The sequence below is a fragment of the Apodemus sylvaticus genome, chromosome 22 (genome assembly GCF_947179515.1).
Source record: "Apodemus sylvaticus chromosome 22, mApoSyl1.1, whole genome shotgun sequence".
In the NCBI taxonomy this organism is placed as follows: domain Eukaryota; kingdom Metazoa; phylum Chordata; class Mammalia; order Rodentia; family Muridae; genus Apodemus; species Apodemus sylvaticus.
The window spans coordinates 44,115,125-44,127,973 of NC_067493.1; the positions used below are offsets into that span (position 1 = coordinate 44,115,125).

Genomic DNA, 12,849 nt, shown 5'->3' on the forward strand with positions numbered 1-12,849 from the left:
TCCCCCCACCCCTAGTCCTGGCCAGTGGTGCTGTGGTTCCGCTCCTCTCCTCTTTCAGGCTGGCATCGAACTTCTGGTTCTTTTGATTCTGCTGTCTGTGTGCAGTTTGATGTGTGTGCCGCTGCGCTGCACCCTGTTTGTGTGGTATGGGGGCCAGACACTCCCACCAACGGAGACACTTCTTGTAGCCACAGGCTGTGGTTTCATCTGAGGCGGGAAGGGGTGGGCATGAGTCTGTGGGGGTGGGGCTGTCCACCAGGTCTTTGAGAGTGGAAAGAACTGCTTGGTTGCCGCCCCCCCCCCACCCCCATCCATCCGCATCTCGCCTAATGGGGAGCTGCCTCAGCCTGACTTATCTGCCTGTCACGCCAGTGGCCCACCCGAGGACGATAAAAGGGCTTTTTGTCTGCAAGCACTTAGCTTCCTCCACTGGGGCGATCCATCATGCCTGTGGGAGGAGGGAGGCAGACAGAGGGGGAGGGCGGGGAGCCAGGGACCCAGGCAGCTCCTCAGCCAAGACAAGGCTGTCTGGGAACTGCAGGAGCAGACTAGGGATGCCCTGAGCCCCATCCCCTTGGGCAGAGGGCCATGAGGCCTTTTGGAGACCCCTTGTGCCTTGGGAGAGTCTGCCGAGAGAGAGGGTGGAAGTCTGCACAGTAAGCCAGTCACCTGCGCACACCTCGGGTCGCTGCCGACCGCCTTTTTGTGGGATGACCTTATTTGATCTTCAGAGCCATGTCACTGTCCCCACATTACAGATGGGGGGCAGCAAGGCTGGAAAGTGGCATGAGGTGCCCAGACCGCTCTGCTGTGCTGAGGGCCTTGGGGTTCTGCGGATGGGCCCAGCTGTGTTGTTCCTGACCTTGCAGTAGGAAGGGGGGATGGCTCTGGGGTGTTCTAGAGAGAGAGAGAGCCACTGGAGTTTTAGGCTTGGGTGGGAGGTGGCGTTTACCTGAGCTCCGGCAGAGAGGCATGCTGGGAGATGTCCAGAGAGACTGGTAGTAGGGGGAGGTTGGTGGGAGGAACAGGACAGTTGAGAGTACAGTCTGGGTAGGGAGGCGAGCGCCCAGGGCTCAGGGGGCACATTCTGGGATGTGGTCAGTGGGGCTCACATGAGGACCACTTGCTGGGTTGTGCTTCCCACTTGGAGAGCAGCACGGGGGTGGGGTGGAGGTGGGGGGCAGTTTGTCCAGCCCTGGCTGTGAATACCATGGGCCTGAAGAGCACAGGACTCCCCCCTTCCTCTCCGGGTCAGTATCCTCCATCCTGCCTCCTTCCTGGCCGCCCTGTGTGCTGAGCCCTGGCCAGACTCCTGCCTTCCTTCTCTGCCCTCCCCTCCTTCTCTGCCCTCCCCCTCCTTCTCTACCCTCCCCTCCAGCGCTGCCCTCCCCTCCTTCTCTACCCTTCCTCCCCTCCTCTTCCCTTCTTCCCCCAGGGCCACCCTCAAATGACAGCAATTAATGGTGCCTGTGATGGTGGAGTGTGACAGCTGAGCTGCCTGCCTGCAGCTGGCCTGCTAATCGGGCCCGGGGGACCCCCCCTCCTGCAGTTCCATGCCCGCCTCCCCTTTGCTCACTGGTGGGGGGGCGCAAGGGCCAGTCACAGTAGGCCCGTGGGAGGTGGCAGAGTCACCCCAGCCCTGCAGCTTCTCCCTCTGGCTGTCCTCTTCTGTCATCAGGGCGACTCTTGCTTGACCTTGTTGTGCCCCCCGTGAGTGTGGCTGTGGCAGTGGGCACTCCAGTTGCCCACCTCCCTCCCGTGTCCAGGTCTGACGCTGGCCTGGAATGACCCTCAGGGCGAGCCAGCAAGCAGCCTTTCTCACAGGCTTCTCTGCTTCCTGGCTCCCAGAGGAGAGGGTTCCTGTGGACTCAGACCTTCGTCCTGCCCTAGACGGCCATCATCAGTCAGACCGCCTGGCCTGCTCCTGGGGGACCTGGAGGCAGCTATGGAGTCCCGCCCACTGCCTTTGCCAGGTTTCGAACTAGGATCCCAGCATGTCCCGCCCACACTGGGCTTTGTCCATTCATCATTTCGAGGCAGCAGTAACAGGGCTCCTGCTGTATACCAGGACCTGCAACCAGGGCTTCCAGCTTGGTTTATTTAGGGCTTTAAAAAAATCTTGATATTTGTTATTTGTGTGCGTGTGCGTGTGTGTCTCTGTGTGTGTCTGTGTGTCTGTCCCCAGTCAGGACAGAATCAGTTCTCTTTTTCCCAGGATGGAAATCAGGTGGTCACGCTTTTGCCACAAGCTCCTTTGCTCTCTGATACATTTTGTCAGCTCCATTTTCTGGTGTTTTGTTTTGTTTTGCTTTTTTTGAGACAGGGTTTCTCTGGGTAACAAGCCCTGGCCGTCCGGGAACTTTCTCTGCCTCCCGAGTGCTCCAACCACCAGGCCTGTCCTGTTTTCTTTTTCTTTTTTTTTTTTAGGTCTAGGTCAGATGCTTCCTTTTGAAGATTTTGTATTTATTTATTACATGTAAGTGCACTGCCGCTGTCTTCAGACACTCCAGAAGAGGGCGTCAGATCTTGTTACAGATGGTTGTGAGCCACCGTGTCCTGGGAATTGAACTCAGGACCTCTGGAAGAGCAGTCAGTGCTCTTAACCGCTAAGCCATCTCTCCAGCCCTCCCATTTTCTGGTTTTCATAGCCTTGCTTTTGTAGATGGAGAAATGGAGGGAAAGGAACTGGAGTGATGTGGTACAAATGACTTAGTAAGAAAGACACCAATGTGACTTTTGAGTCAGACCTGTGCTCTTACGGCAGGAGAATCCAGAGCCCTCAGGTGTAAGGTGGGAAATGAAGCGGGAATTGCCATGTGCAAGTGTGTGTGTGTGTGTGTGTCTGTGTGTGTGTATGTAAATGCACACTCTTGCACAGTGTTCCTAGTTTTGTTCTTCACACACGGTGATTCTGAGTCTGCTTGTTTCTCACACTGCCGCTCATTTTTTTTTCCTGCCAAGGATGGGTCGGTCCATCTTGCAATGACCGGCAGCTTCCTGGTCCGGCCCTCCCTAGCTGTGACTCGAAGGACGCTCCTCTGGACCGTTCCTGCTTGAGTGTGGACGTGGTTTTATTCATCCTGGATACATTTCTGGGAGTGGGTTGCTAGGTGCGTTTGTAAGTGTGGAGAGGCCACTGGGCTGTTGGGCTAGCGCCGTCTTCCGCTTCTCCGGGTGTGGGGTTGCCGTTGCTCTGCTTCCGCGCCTGCACTTGAGACTGTCGGTCTGCTCCTTTGGCCGCCTGAGTGAGTTCGGTCACATTTTCGATTACACTTCAGCGTTGGCTGCCTTTTGATTCTGGGTCTGGCCAGCTGGTGGAAAGCTTGGATGGGTGAGACACTGGCCAGCACTGGCTCTGTCGTTTCTTTGTAGTACCAGGCGATGACTTCATGTTTTCTTGTCTGACTGTGTGGACCAGGACCATGATGTGTCATTGAATGGTGGCTTTCAGGGCTACCAAGCGGTGGCTGTTCTGAACATTTCCAGTTGACAGAGGAGGAAACTGAGGCACAGAGAGGCTGGATGGCTTCTCCCGTAGGAGGACAGTTGGCAGTCAGAACTACAGCTTACACGCTTTCTCCTCCACGTCAGGAAGTAGTGTTACATGGATGCCTGTGTTTGCAGTGTTGGAGGGTCGTGCCAAGAATTGATTGCCAGGCAGGGCCAGAGCGCAGCCTTCCCTCCGGGGTTTCCTTTGCTTCAGAGCCAAGGGTGTGGAGGAGGGCCTGGGCCTCCGGGTTAAGCCCTGTCCTTTGGCACCCAGGGTCTGCTTTCCTCTAGCCTGCCATCTGAGCGAAATCACACCGAGTTCTGGGGCGCTGTGGGGCAAGGCAGGGGCGAGCTGCCCAGCAGCCCAGGAAAGGGGGTGGCTGCAGAGGAGGGCCCCCCTCCTGCTCCTTACAGCACCCCCTTCCTTGCCCAAGGGGGTGTCGGCTAAGACGACTTTTCAGGGGAAGAAGGCCCGTAAATCAAATAAGCAATCCCGTAAATAAATAAGTAATGAAGTTAGTGGGGTGCCTAATTACATCAGAGTCGTAATTACGGATGGATGCCTGCCCGATAATTGTACTTGTTTTTAATCTTTGGCTCCGACATGTGTCTCCTCAGTCTAACGGTGGTCGGTGGCCCCAGCTGGAGGTGGAGGAGGCGCTGTTTCAGGGACTCCGTGGGCCTGGTGGTTGGGTGTGTGGGTGGCGTCCGTCCGCACGGGTTGTGTGCTGGGCCTGCCTTGTCTTTGTCTCATGGTAGGCTCTGAAGGCTGACTCCAGTTCTGAAGTCACCAGGAGTAGAGACAGTGACAGGGATGATAACAGCAACAGGGTTTATAATCGCACCCACAGTGCAGTCTGTGGTAGTTTATTTAACCTCCAAACCCTCTCGAGTGCTGTCATCATCCCCTCTTGATGCATGAGACATGAGCACAGAGAGGTTTAGTACCTCCTCCGAAGTCACACAGCTCTCAGGCCTGGGGTCCTTCCTGCCTCAGCCTCTAGGTTATCCTGTGTGGAGCATCTTAGGGAATTTCCCTGCTTTGAGTGTCAGTGGGAACAATCCTGTGATCCTGCGTGATGGCCTTGAGTCCACAGTGAAGTTATTCTGAGCCACGGGTGACCTTGCATCCCACTAAGGACAAAGCTAGCTTTGTGTCTCCTCCCTCGATAGGTGTCATTGTGCACACTCTACGGAGACAGGAGGCTGGAGGAGGAAGACCAGAGCAGGCTTCCACCGCCGGGCTGGCGGGTGGTAGGGCCAGGGCTCAGGGATTCGCATCACATCTAACTCCCTGGTGTAAGAGCAGATGCATGCGGGGTGGGGTGGATGGACATGACGGTGACAGAACAGGGCGACAGGTGGGGAATGACATGACTGAGACCCAGGCCTGTTGGAGGCCACTCAGCTGTGTGTGGCGTTGGGGTGCCTTTCACACGGGGACCCAGAATCTGGGTTTGTCACGGGCTTTCCCCTTACTGTAGGAATTCATTTGTATTGGAGCAGGCAAAACGTCCTGGACACTCATAGGACCAGAGTGTTGGACAGGGAAATACTGTGAGTGCCCTGAGGGACTATCAGACTCCCAAGTAAGTGTCATCGAGGCTGATGAGGGCCAGAAAGTGTGAGATGAGGCATGAAGCCAAGTGGTTAGGGGCACCCAGGGCTCCTGAGGTCAGGGGCGAGTGCACCGAGGTCACGCTAGAGGCCAGAGGGAAGTCACCTACGGGTGTTCAGAGTGGAAAGTCCCGGAGAGGACGTGTTGAGGCACAGCTGAACCAGCTGGGTCCAGGAGTACAGACACCGCCTTGGGGGAGCTGCCACTGCCACAGCTCTGTTTCCCCCTGTGACGCTTGTCTTTCCCAGCAGCCGGCTCCTGCCACCCCAGGGGAAGGAGAGGCACCCAGGACCCAGGAGGGTGCTACTCTCTTACCTGTTTTCTGTTTTCTCCCCAGTGAATTCTTTAACACCTTTCTTCCCCTGCAGGCAGAGGTGGCTAGGGCAGTAGTTGTGGTGTGTTCAGGGGTGTCCCAGACTCAGGAGGCCAGTCAGAAAACAACAGCAATGTGGGCCAGAGCCTTCCTGTTGGGGTTATTAGCTGTCACCTTCTTTCTTTATTTTTTATGACCTGTGGCTTTTATCTCAAAGTATCATTTTGTTCTCCCCCTATGATCTAGGTAAATGTCTCATGGAATGTTCCAGAAAGTTCCAGGTCATGTCTGGCACCTCTGCAGATGCTGTTTGAGAAAGTCAGGGCCTACATGCAGATGCAGTCTTTGCTCCTGAATGGTTGTTTTGGTGCAGCAGGGCCCGGGCAACACCCAAAGGCAGTGATTCTAGTGGTTCACACTTGAACTTGCCATTTTGCTCCAGGGGCAGGGCAGGTCTGTCTTCTGCTGACTGCCTCAGTTTTTCCATCTGTGACATGGGGATAGCTGTGCCTTTAGGGATAGTGTGAGGTGTCGTGGTGCTTGTTTAGACTTCAGTCCGGTGCCTGGCATGTTTGGGATGTGATGTCCTTGTCTGATCAAGTCCTTGTGGGAATGTTGGATGCCTCATCTCTTTGTCACTACTGCCTGGGTGTGGGTTTTTAGGAACCCAGGCTGTGGCTACAGCCTTCCATGGCTCTGGCTGTGGCTGCTGCTGGGGAAGGCCTAGTTGACTGGTAGGGCTGCCAAGGATACCCTTTTGGGCATAGGGTAGTGTACCACAGCTTTGGTACTGCTGGGCTATGGGTATTGGCCAAGTATTATTCTAGTGCAGTGTGGGAAGTCTTCTGTGCCGGCAGCAGGGGGCAGGGATGGGGACCCTTCCCTCCTGGGATAGACCAGGGTACCTCACGCCTCCCTGGATGGGGTTTGGGCTCGCTCTGTGGTCTGTCTTGCTGGATCTGGCAGACAGTGGGCAGTAATATGGGCCCGTGGCTTTGGTTTGTCTTGGTAGTGGTGTTCCTGTTTGTTTCCTTGGGGCCCAGGGTGGGGTGCGGTAGGGAAGGGGTGGGGCAGGGGAGAGGAGGGGAGGGAGAGAGGGCTATAGCTCAGTTGAATCATGACCTTTGGGTAGAAGGTCTTGGACCACCCTGAACTGTGACGGACATAACGTAGTGTTGAATGCCCTGAGGTCCCAAGGAGACTCTGTGGGCTGCAGCACAGGTAACTGACTGACTGGTGCTGCCACCGCTGAGGGACTTCAGGCCCCGGGACTGAGGGGTCTGAGTGCCCTTGCCACACCAGGGGAGGGAGTGTGGCCCTACATCCCCTGGATTTGGACCTCCTTTAGCTCCCATCCTAAACCTCCAGTAGCTGGTCACCGGTCACTGTGGCCACAGGGGCGCATGCGCATGTGTGTCTTATTTTAATTTCACACATGTTGGAAGAGTCTAACCGCTCCGTGCACACAGTGCTCTGTGTGCACACGTTTCCTGCACGTCCAGCAGCCCTAGGCCTGGGCACAGGAGTCCTGGGGTGTGGGGTGCCTTGCTCAGCCCCCGGTCGCTGGTGTGGCACTGCACACTGTTCAGGTCGAGGTTGGAGCCAGGGTTAACCCTGACCCTAGATTTACTTTTGTTGTTTTAAGATCGAGTTTTACTCTGTGCGTCTCGGATTGGCCTGAACTCAAAGCGGTCCTCCTGCCTCAGCCTTCCCAAGTGCTAAGATTGTGTTTGCTAACATGCTGGGTGAGATTAACCTTTAATTATTTTCCCCTTCAAGATAGAGTCTGATGCTGTATCGATCTCAGGCTGGCCTCAAACTTGTGGAATCCTCCTGCCTCAGCTTTCCCCGCTTCAGCTAGGGTTACAGCATGCACCATCACACCTACCTAGTGAGAGGAAACATTTTCAGTGGGTGGCCAGTGAGTTAGTCCTGAGCACTGAGAATGGTTTCTTGATCATCTCTGTCTCGTTAAGAACTGCTTGTCACCTGTGCCCTCGGGGGCTCATTGCCAGGGCCTTCAGCCCTGAGGCTCGCCTGTCCCTGGGTCGACTCTCAGGGACCATGCTGTGTGTCTTTGGAGTCCCTGCATGTTGCTCTTCATTTCTTTTGACTGTGGTTATACTCCACTTTGTAGAGAGGTAGCCACAGAATGTCTTAGAGTATCTTTGCAGATAGGGAAACTGAGGCTGGCATGTGCATGGGCCCAGGCTCGGGGAAAGGCGGTGGAAGGAGGAGTGCGGGCAGTCTCTTGATCCCGGTTTTTTGCCCCCCTCCCCCTGCCTGGCGTCCCTTGCTTGGGGAGTGTGTATGTTGGGTTGGCCATAGTTCTCTGAGGCAGATCTCCTCACTGTTGTTGTTGGCCGGCTATGTCACAAGCCACAGGCAGTTTGCCCAGCATCTAGTCTCCTCGTTGGTGCCTACTGACTCGAGTCCCAGCCTGTAACCTGGACTTGACCATCTTCACCAGTGTTTCCCACCACACAGAGCTGCACTGGGGCAGCCCGGTTGCCGGGAACGGTGATGTCGCTGGCCCAGGGTGATGGTGCTGTCTGGAAGACTCTGCCTGTGGCTGCTTCTGGCTTTTGACAGTCCATGATCATCAAGTCACTTAACAAACACTAAGCTGCCTGGTATCTTAGGAGAAGACAGAGCTGTGGGCATGACTGCAGAAAAGGATTTACTGGACGATCAGCCTCCATCCCCATCTGACCCAGTGGCGTGTGAAACTGCACTTGGGAGTTTCAGGGTAGCCTTCGCGAAAGGCACGGTTCTCCTGCAGCCTTCACTACAACAGATGCAGGGCAGGAAATGGGGGACACCCCCTGGCCACCACAGCGTCCTGGTGGCGTTTGGATGGTGTGGCTGTGGCTTCAGTCTGGGTTCTAGTCTTCCCGGTGTCACAGCGAGAGCCAGGGAGAGGGGGACAGTGGTTGCATCTTGGCTGAAAAGATGAGCTTTTGTGGCCCCGTTGTTTAATGCCTCAGTTTCTCCTACCTGTAGAAGATGGCTGCACGCTGGGCACCCCACTTTTGCCCATGGGGTTGGGGCTCCGGAAGGCTCTGGAAGTCCTTCTTGGGGTATGGACATCATGGGGCAGTCAGGAGGGATGCCAGGGTCTTTTGGACTGCAAGGGCTTAGCTGTCTCCTCGGTGGCCCCCTGTGGCCCCCCTGTGGCAGTGGGTCTTCCCATAGCCCTCAGTGGCCATGGGCTTTTGCTCCGTGTTAATCTGCTTTAGTCCTGAACTGACTGGTGGCGGTGGCAGTGGCTTCGTCTTCATCTTCATTATTGTCGTATGTGAGTTACTGATTTTACAATATTCTTTTTTTTTAATCTTTTCATTTATTTTCATTTCATGCGCTTTGGTATGTTGCCCCCACATATATTTTTACATCTGTGTGAGGGTGTCAGATACCCTGGAACTGGAGTTACAGACAGTTGTGAGCTGCCGTGTGGGTGCTGGGAATTGAACCCAGGTCCTGTGTAAGAACAGCCAGTTCTCTCAACTGCTGAGCCAGTTCTCTGGACCCAACTAGTGGTTTTGTGCTGGCTGTGGCACTATAGGTACTGCCAAGACTCTGGTTCAAATCCTGGGCAGTCCCTTTCCAGGACTGCTTCCTTTGGGTCACATAGCTTCTTTCTGGGCTTACAGTGGAAAGTGGGGCCACTTTCTGTCATGCTCTGGGGATGGCCATACCCCTGGGCACCCTGTTTGTCATGGTTGTGGTTGAGCCGTTGGACACATTGCTGTCATCTTGAGCAGCTCCTGATGACGGATTGTGGCTGTAATTGACCTCCCTGTTGGAGGCGTGTCTCCTCTTCCTCTCCTCCTCTTGTCCTTTCCCTGGCCTCTTTTCATTTTCCAGACCTTTCTTGTTCCCATTCTGGTCCACATTTGGCCTAGCTGCAGGCTGTGTGTATGGCCTGGGCTTCCTCGGGTGGGGGGGAGCGGGGTGTGTGTGGGGGAGGGGGTGGGACTTGTATCATGCAGGGTCTCTTTTGGGAACACACTGTTGGCCTGACTCTCGGGTGCTGTGATCAGGGGACAGAAGTGGAAGCCATGTGAGACCCTGAGGTTGTCTCTAACAGAGTGGTTCTCAACATGTGGGTCCCAACCTTTCCACAGGAGTCGCCGAAGACCGTGGGAAAACACAGATATTTACATTATGATTTGTAACAGCAGCAGAATTACAGTTAGGAAGTAGCAACAAAAATAATTTTATGGTTGGGGTCACCATAACACAAGGGATTGTATTAGAGACCGCAGCATCAGGGAGGCCACTGTCCCATCACCCCAGGGCTGTTGCCAGAGCCCCACAGCTGCAGAGCCAGCCCGCCTTGAGAAGATGCGCAGCCCACACCCAGAGGAGCGCGGGCTTGAGGTGAGTCACCCAGCAAGTCACAGCCAGTGCTGACGCCTGCCCAAGCATCCGGCCATCTCTTCTGGCCTCTGTGTGCGTTTGGCTCTGCCTTTTTCTGGGCCTGTCACCAAGATGACTGGGGCCCTGAGCCTCAGGCCCTGTTTCCTTTAGTTGAGATCGGAAGGACAGGAAGTACGGACCGGAGCATTTTCCTCTGGCCATCTGGCCTTGCAGGACCAGAGGACGTCAGGGCCGGCTGAGAGGAAATGGTTAAAGGAGGGGACGTGGCTGGCGCTGGTCCCCCTGCCAGCAGCAAGAGGGAGAGGGCTTCTCAAAAGCTATAAAAAGGCCTCGCAGTGTTGAGCCCCAGTGGCTGGAAGCCCGCCAGGGTTACCATGGCGATGAGGAATTAGTCCTGGCTGCCAAGGCTGCTAGCAGCTCGCTACTTTTGGCTTTGGAACAAGAGTGGACTTATGTAATTCCGTGTTTATAGGCCTGGGTGGCGGATGCAGAGCTGGGCCTGAGTCTTGGTGGCGGCCCACAGTGGGTCACACCACCCCGCAGGGTATCCCTGACACGCCTCCGGTGCCCTGATTTTGGGGGACATTAGGACAGAAGCCTGGGGCCTGGCAGGCTGCTGGTCCCCACCAGGGCCTCCCCAGCCGGGGTGGGAGCCCAAGTCTCGCGGGAAGGGGTGCGGCTGCCGTGTGGGGCCGCCCCTTGCCCGCTTGGTCTGGAGGGAGGATGGCCCTGTCGCTGGCCAAGGGCTGGCCCCTAGACGCCTGTGGGTCGGGCCTCGGATACAGGGCATGCTGACCTGGGCTGGCACACTGCCGGCCCTCGCTTGCCGCGTGGGACAGTTCCTGTAAGTTGTGTGGAGTCCACTCTGGCTGTTGCTGGCCATGCACTGGTAAGAGACGTTGCCTGGCTGGGGGTGCCCACGTCCCCAGACCCTAGGGGTGGTACCACAGACCAGAGGGCTATGATTTGCAATATGCAGGCAAGGGGCACTGCCCGGGGACCGCTGGAATTGCCTGCAAGGTGCCCCAGCCCTGCTTGAGGTCTGGTGGCCCTGGTTCTTGTGGGCTCCTGTCAGCCAGTTGGGTGGACAGAGAGACCCAAGGCAGGATGTGTCTCAGGGTCCTGTGCATGGGACAGCAGGTTATCTTATCGGGAAAAGTTGTTGATATCCGGAAGAGGCACTGGCTGGTGCTGGCTGGTGGCCCTGGGAGGGGATGTGTGTGACAGACACTGTGCCTGCCACGAGCGTGCTTACCCAGTGCGTGGTGGGACAGTAGAAGAGTGTAGGTTGGGATGTGGGGTGATTGGATCAGAGTGTGGGGACTTGGGAACTTGGGCTGGGGGGAGCCAGGTGCAGGCATTGTGGGCCCAGGCTGCCTCCCCACTGGAGTGGAGCTTGGCTCAGCGCCCTGTCTGGTTTGAAATGAGGGCCACCGGCCCAGGCTTGCCCAGGGCCTTGGCAGCGAGAGACGGGTAAACATTGGAAAGTTGGAAAGGCTTCCGGAGCTCACAGCAGCCTGCGGCAGCAAGCCCAGGACGGGGGATGGACTTCTCCAGGCCTGGTGGGGGCAGCCGGGATGCAGCTCCCAAGGCTCTCCAAGCTTAGGCTGTTGTGGGGGCTCCAGGAGGCGTGGCTCATTTGCCTCAGACGCTAGTGTTCATCCCGTTTCCTATTATGTAGCTTTCAGTGTGCCTTCGTCTCATTTCCCTGAGTGTAGACAGAAGTGAAGGGACCCCATGGGAGTGGAGGTAGTCGGAGGAGGAGTAGCACTCTTTGAGTAGGCTCTGGGGCAGGACTCAAGTTAGGTGACCCTGGCAAGCCACTTCCTGTTTTGGAGTCTCAGTCTTCCCATCTGGCAAGTAGGCATGTATCAAGTCATGTGGTCTAAAGGGCCTGATGACACAGTTCTCTGGCACAGGGTGGGTTTGTGGTACTGACTGGGGTTGTGGCTCCTGGTGAAGATGACTATAACAAGTGTGGCTGGGCCAGTGGCGGGTGCGTACCATCTTGAAGTAACAGTGTTAAAGGAGTTGTGGGGGTCAGATGGAAGGTCAGGGTGTAGCCTGAGCCTTGCAGGACACGTCTCCTTGGTCAAGCCCTGGAACTCCCCAGCCTCCAGGTGTGCCTTGATGGGGCTACAGTGCTGGGCGGTGTTCTGGGGCGGAAGCATAAGTGATCTTCCCATTCCCCCTTGCTTTGCAGAGACTTGAACCCTGGGCTGGGGCAGGCCTTTACCTGGCCTCCCCTGCAAGCCTATTGTCCCATTTCTCCCGAGCCTGGGTCCTCGACACTGCCCAGCGTGGCTTGGGGGTTGGGCCAGTGTTCTGCTGAGGGTGGCACTGGTTCTGTGTTGGTAAAAGACACTAAATGCTGCTATGCCTACTCAGGGCCTCTCTTGTGTGGCCAGCAGCAGCTGTCTGAGGGTTCCTTTCTTGACCAGGCCAGCATGCTAGCTGGCCACTGCCAGTTGTCCTGGGACTCCCCGGTCCTTGGGAAGGACCCCCCCACCCCCCCACCCCCGAAGCAGGGCCTGCTCATGCCCCACTGTCCCGAGGCCTCGTGTCTGCTTGGAGCGCGTCGGCTGGGGAGAGGCTGCCTCTGTCCTGTGGGGAGCATGGATGGTGTCCCTGCTTCTGAGACGTTTACATGGAAGCCTGGAACAAGGTTGGGTACGGAATGGAGGAGCTGTGGTAGCTCCATCTGGTCACTGAGCCTACCTGGTGTGCATGCACACGTGTGCACGTACATGCTTGGATGCATGCACCCGGATATACATACACGCTCATGTTCACAGCAAGTATTTGAAGGCGTGACTATGGCTGGTTGGGTCCCTCCTTTCCCTGGCTCCGGCCTTGAGAAATTGAACTCTGGTGATTCACACACATGTCATTGGGGGCCTTTCCGAAGGACACACATGGGTCTTGGCAGTGGCATCCCCAAGAACAGCTTTTCAAGTTTCTATTTACCTTGAAATAACTGTGAAGAAAGGAACATAGCGCCCAAGACCAGGCTGTCCTGAGTGTGTGCCTTCATGAGCCTTGCAGG

General features: G+C 56.2%; 1 protein-coding gene across 23 annotated transcripts in view; it reads left to right on the forward strand.

The window, feature by feature from the left end:
• Ncor2 (nuclear receptor corepressor 2) overlaps positions 1-12,849 on the forward strand; it is a 162,324-nt gene that overhangs the window by 28,315 nt on the left and 121,160 nt on the right. Inside the window, exon 1 of one of the 23 annotated variants that reach the window (XM_052167905.1) lies at positions 10,375-10,692. The exons of the other annotated variants lie outside the window; for them this stretch is intronic. The gene's annotated coding sequence lies outside the window, so the exon portion shown is untranslated. Of the gene's footprint in view, positions 1-10,374; positions 10,693-12,849 lie in introns of those variants that run through there. 23 annotated transcript variants of the gene reach the window in all.